Below are 6,119 nucleotides of genomic sequence, written 5' to 3' on the forward strand. Positions count from 1 at the left end.
TCTGGGTCTCTTGGTTGCTAGGTTACTTGCTCCTAGAAATATCTCTGTTTTAACTCCTAATCTTCTGATCTTTATGTCATTAGGCACTAGATGTTTATGGTGAGTAGCCTGTGGCACAAGCAGTTTATATTTAAAACTAGTTGTTTTTAGATAGATCACTAGAAAAAACAACTAGGGATGCACCGAATCCAGGATTCCGTTTGGGATTCGGCCAGGTTTCGGCCTTTTTCAGCAGGATTCGGATACGGCCGAATCCTTCTGCCTATGCAAATATGCATATGCAAATTAGGGCCGGGGAGGGAAATTGCGTGACTTTTTGTCACAAAACAAGGAAGTAAAAAATGATTTCCCCTTCCCACCCCTAATTTGTATATGCAAATTTGGATTCGGTTTGGTATTCGGCAGAATCTTTCACAAAGGATTCGGGGTTCGGCCGAATACAAAATAGTGGATTCGGTGCATCTCTAAAACAACATTTCCCAATTACTTTCCATTTTCTATTTGTGACCGTATTTCTAATATTGAAGTGTAAAGAGTCATTTTTCACCTTCTAAAGCAGCTCTGGGAAGGCAGGTCATCGACCCCCCAAAACTGTTCTAAATTGATACATTTAATTTTAATGGATACATTTAGCTGATACATTTCTTATCTTTGTCCCTGTTGAACAGAATCTCTGGGTTTCATTACAGGCAGCTGTTACAATTGATACAATAATTGCTAATACTCCAGAGATGCTGCTGAGAAATGTATCAACTAAATGTTGCAAAATTGTAACAGTTTAGAGTCTGCACCTGAATTACTGACCTGCCCGACTCAAACACATTCAACTTTAAACTTAGATTTTGGAAAAACAGTAAAAGAATAAATAATGTAAAGTAATTGAAAAAAAGTCTTTATTTCTGGGGAACAATCTGAAAAAAACTGAACTGAAAAAAATGTTTGGAAGGTGAACAACCCCTTTAAAGAACTGGGAGATGCCGAGGATGTTATCACCTCACAATTTGCTACAAAAAAAAAACATAAAAAAAAGGAAACACTTCCAGTTCTACAGGACAGGGCCCCGTTCTTTTTGTGCCTCTTAGAATGTGCCACTCAAAGGGGTAGTCTACCCCCTTTTTTTAACATAAGTGCAATGAACAGAGCTTGAGCTGAACACACTTTTTACCCATTGTTTTAATCATGGTATGATGCTCTTCCATGTTTCATCCTTGCAAGAGAGAGAATTATGTACAGATAATCCCCCTGCATAATGGACTCCTACTAACAAAACATCCACAACAAAGGGAGTGGGTTTTTATACATTTTGGTAACACATGATGATTTGTTGGAACATGTTGGAATTTTTAGACTGTCTAAATATTGCAAGGTTTATATGGAGACTTTTGTAAAAACATATTATTAAATGGTTTGGTATTGCTCTTATTTTGATTCATGACTTAAAGGGGAACTCCGGCTTCCAAACCAAAATTTGATAAAGAAGCCCACATAACACAGAAACCCATATAGTCAAATACAAGAGTCCTCTGCACTCAACCCATTATCAATATATTTAAGACAGCGACATTTTGTGCATACTGCTACTGAGAAATGCCTTACCCTTTAAACAACACAGGGATTGTTTGTCCATATATTGCAATATATTTAAGCTGGCCAACTACGTCAAAGTCATCCCATATCTGGCCAGTCCTACGCTCAATTTTCATCTGATTCATTAAGAATTCAATTGCTTAATTATACATTTTACAAAGGGACTAAGTTTTACCTGCAACTTACTTGCTGCTTTCAAAGTAAAACTCCCAAACTTGGCTGCCCTTTTATTAGACACCAGTGGGATCACCTGACTATAGCTGGGAACAACATGGAGCTGGTCACTGCTCCTGTATAACTATAACAAACAAGGGAAAGTTGTGCTCACCACTAATTTTTAATAACACAGAAACCCCTAATATACCCATTACAGTTACCTGTTTCTTCAAAAAGTATGCATAAATGCCATTTTCTATGCGGAAATCCAGCTGTTTAACAGTTCTTCTCTTTCTGCATCATTTGAAATCCATTACGTGTGTTGAACACTGCTGGTTCAACTGTATTCCATTACAATTTCATGTGTATAGACTTGCAAAATGCAGAAGTTTCAATGCAGATCTCAAAAATATGAAACCACTGTGAAATTAGATTGAATGTAATTCTAAGAATTGACCTGGTTAAGGCTCAGGTTGGTGCTAAGCCCCTACAGACTGCTAGCCATTAAGAACATATCTTGGCATCGTAATGCATCATTTTATACTTGGGGCAGTGTAAATTCTACTCCACTTTACTGACCATTTAAGAATTAACAATTAACTTTTTCTGTGCAGAAAAGAAACATTGTCACACATAAAATTATTGTCCTGATTGTTAAGCTGCCCATAGACGCGACGATTCTTCTTGCCGAACGACCGATTTTAGGGAAGTCCGACCAATCCTTCGAAATTATCGTGCGGTTAGTGGGATTCGAACGATCGTACATCTTACGATTTTTCGGCCGACATCTGTCAGGAAATTGATCGGCCAGGTCAAAAAATCTTTGTCGGTCCCAGTGCAATCTATCTATGTCTGCAGGGCCAAGCAGGCAGCTCCCCTTTGTTTTCCTGGCAAATTGGTCTTTTTAGTTGATGGTAAATTCGTAGGATCATACGATCGTTCTGAGAAGACCGTGGTCTCACGATCAGGATCTGATCTTTTCAAAATCTCAACATCTATGGCCAGCTTTACTCCCTATGTGAAATCCACCACGTGAATGACATGCTGCAACTTGTGTGACCAATCAGATCGTCTGACTTTAGCTTAATTGCTGGTATCTAATTTCTTTACAGTCAAACTGCATTTAGACCAAAATCCGTATTGTAGACAATGTAGAAATGTGCTTCAGGTGGTAAAAACTACAAATAGATATTTGAGAATATTACAAGCCTCTTACACAGGGAGACAGCAGCCCTCCATTGCTGAATTTCATTTTGGGGTTGCTGTGAACAGCTGCAAATAGCTTCCAATATAGGCCTTCCTTAATCCTTCCACTGGAGACAGAGCAGGCAGCTCAGGGTCTAGATCCAGGCTTAATCTTGCCACAGATGAGAGAGAATGAAGTTGTTTTGCACTATAAGGCTAAGATGTGATATTTTCTCCACCAGCATTTTAGCTGACACAAAAAATGCCAAACATCACCCACAACTTCATATGACTCCTGCAGATGTAACAGATTACCAGGGGCCCACCCAAAAGCCTTAGACCAGGGGCCCACTCTCAGTACTAATATTCTTCATCTCCTCAATCAACCTCTATTCTCCTAGTTTGTTTTCTTTACATACTATAATCTATTATTCCATCTACAGTATTTAGCCTCTTTGTTCTCATATAATAAGGAATGGCCATGAAATAGGACAAAAGTTTAGCAGCATGAGGGGCCACTGACACTTTGGCCCACCGGGAGTTTTCCTGGTATCCCGTGGGCCAGTCCAACACTGGCTGACAATATTACGTTTTGGTCTTTATGAGAAAAGTATTTATCATGGAAACATTAATCATCTTAATTGATCTTCACGTTTTCTGGTATTCAGTGAACATTGCAATGTTTATATAAATGACTGATGAAATGAGAGGGCAGATGAATTCAAGCATAAATGTGTATCTAAATTCTAAGTATGAGCATGAGGGCAAGGTCACACATGGCGTTTTTACGTTGCGTTCTTAAAAATGTAAAGCCAAGCGTAAATACGCACAAATTATGCCCTATTGAAAATAATGGAATACGCACTATAGCAATTCCCAGGGGGTGCTTGTGAACCTACATCCGCCATGAAACGCCAGTATTTGAGTTTTTTTAGCAGAAACGCCAATACACCAAAGAAACACCATGTTATTGAGCTCTATGGGATCCACAGGGCCGGATTTACATAGCGGACACCCCTAGGCCCACTGCCATTTGTCGCTCCTGTCCCCTTCCCTTTATTCGTGCAAATTTTGATGGAGATTGTATCTCCTGAGCATCCCCAGTGTTTTTTTTTTTAATAGGTAACTTTTTATTAATATTTCCAAAAGAAAACAAAAAAGTGGGATACAGAAAAGAAAAAGGGGGGGGGGAGGTACAGCAAGTCCATAGAAACGGAACATCATTTACATTCCATAAGCACACAGAATAATATCATGCATAATTCAAGGCAACGTTGGCAGGTGCACATTGGTCCAAGGGTCCCAAATATTCCCAAACTTTCCAGGACAACCTCTGGCTTCATAGGTCAGTTTGATCAAAGGGAGCATTTTGTTAACATATTGTACCCAATCACCCTGTTTTGGAGGTAAAGGAGCCATCCACTTCATAATTATGACTAGGGATGTAGCGAACGTCGGAAAAAAAGTTCGCGAACATATTCGCGAACTTGCGCAAAAACGCGAGCGGTTCGCGAACGGTTCGCGAACCCCATAGACTTCAATGGGAAGGCGAACTTTAACATCTAAAAAAAAAATTTCTGGCCAGAAAAATGATTTTAAAGTTGTTTAAAGGGTGCAACGACCTGGACAGTGGCATGCCAGAGGGGGATCAAGGGCAAAAATGTATCTGAAAAATCTGCCTGTGTGTGCTTGGAAGAGATAGTGTAGGGGGAGAGCTGTTAGTGATTTCAGGGACAGATGATAGTAAGTTTGCTGGCTAGTAATCTGCTTGATACTGCTCTGTATTGGAGGGACAGAAGTCTGCAGGGATTTGAGGGACATTTTAGCTTAGGTAGCTTTGCTGGCTAGTAATCTACTGTTCTCTTTAAACAACTGCCATACGTTGACCTTGTAGGCATTGTTTGCCCAGTTTTTTTGGACGCAGCCACTGAAGCACAGTTGCCAGAAAAAATATGCCATATAAATGCTGAAAATAGTCATTTTTCGCCATACGTTGACCTTGTAGACATTGTTTGCCCAGTTTTTTTGGTTGCAGCCACTGAAGCACAGTTGCCAGAAAAAATATGCCATATAAATGCTGAAAATAGTCATTTTTTGCCATATACGTTGAGTCAACGTATGGCAAAAAATGACTATTTTCAGCATTTATATGGCATATTTTTTCTGGCCTCTGTGCTTCAGTGGCTGCGGCCAAAAAAACTGGGCAAACAATGCCTACAAGGTCAACGTATACACTACTACAGCGGTGGATACGGATTACGTAAAATATATTATGGCTGCTTGAAAAAAGTCACTCCGGTGTTTTTTCTGGAGACGGTAATATTATGGATATTTAGACAGAATGTGAACAAGGTCACACAGCTAGATGGCGGGTTGAAGAAAACAGTGTGCAAATAATGCCTACAGGGCAAATAATGCCTAAAAGGTCAACTTATACACTACTACAGCGGTAGTAAAATAAAAAAAAGTAAAATAAAAAAAAAATGAATATTAAAAAAAAAAATTAAAGTTGGTGCTGCTGAACTACTAGGAGCAGCAGATTAGCACACCAGTCCCACTCCCCAACACTGCTAGACTAATAGCACTGGGCTCTTATAGTAGTAGTAGTAGTAGTAGTAAAACAACAAAAAAATAAATAAAAGCAGTCCTTACAAGGACTACTGTTATTGCAGCAGTCAGCAGATGAGATCAGAAGCAGGACAGCTGCCCACTGCAGCTACATACAGAGCACTGCAGTAGAAGGTAGATTACTAGCCAGCAAAGCTACCTAAGCTAAAATGTCCCTCAAACCCCTGCAGACTTCTGTCCCTCCAATAACAGAGCAGTATCAAAACGATTACTAGCCAGCAAACTTTCAACTGTCCCTGAAATCACTAACAGGCAGCAGCTCTCTCCCTACACTATCTCTTCAGCACACACAGGCAGAGTGAAAAAACGCTGCAGGGCTTCGGTTTTTATAGGGAAGGGGAGTGGTCCAGGGGAGAGCTTCCTGATTGGCTGCCATGTACCTGCTGGTCTGGGGTGAGAGGGCAAAAAAAAGCGCCAACAATGGCGAACCCAAAATGGCGAACGTCGCGCGACGTTCGCGAACTTCCGGCGAGCGCGAACACCCGATGTTCGCGCGAACAAGTTCGCCGGCGAACAGTTCGCGACATCTCTAATTATGACTTTCCTAGCATAGTAGAGGAGGG

This window comes from Xenopus laevis, chromosome 8S, assembly GCF_017654675.1.
Source record: "Xenopus laevis strain J_2021 chromosome 8S, Xenopus_laevis_v10.1, whole genome shotgun sequence".
Lineage (NCBI taxonomy): Eukaryota > Metazoa > Chordata > Amphibia > Anura > Pipidae > Xenopus > Xenopus laevis.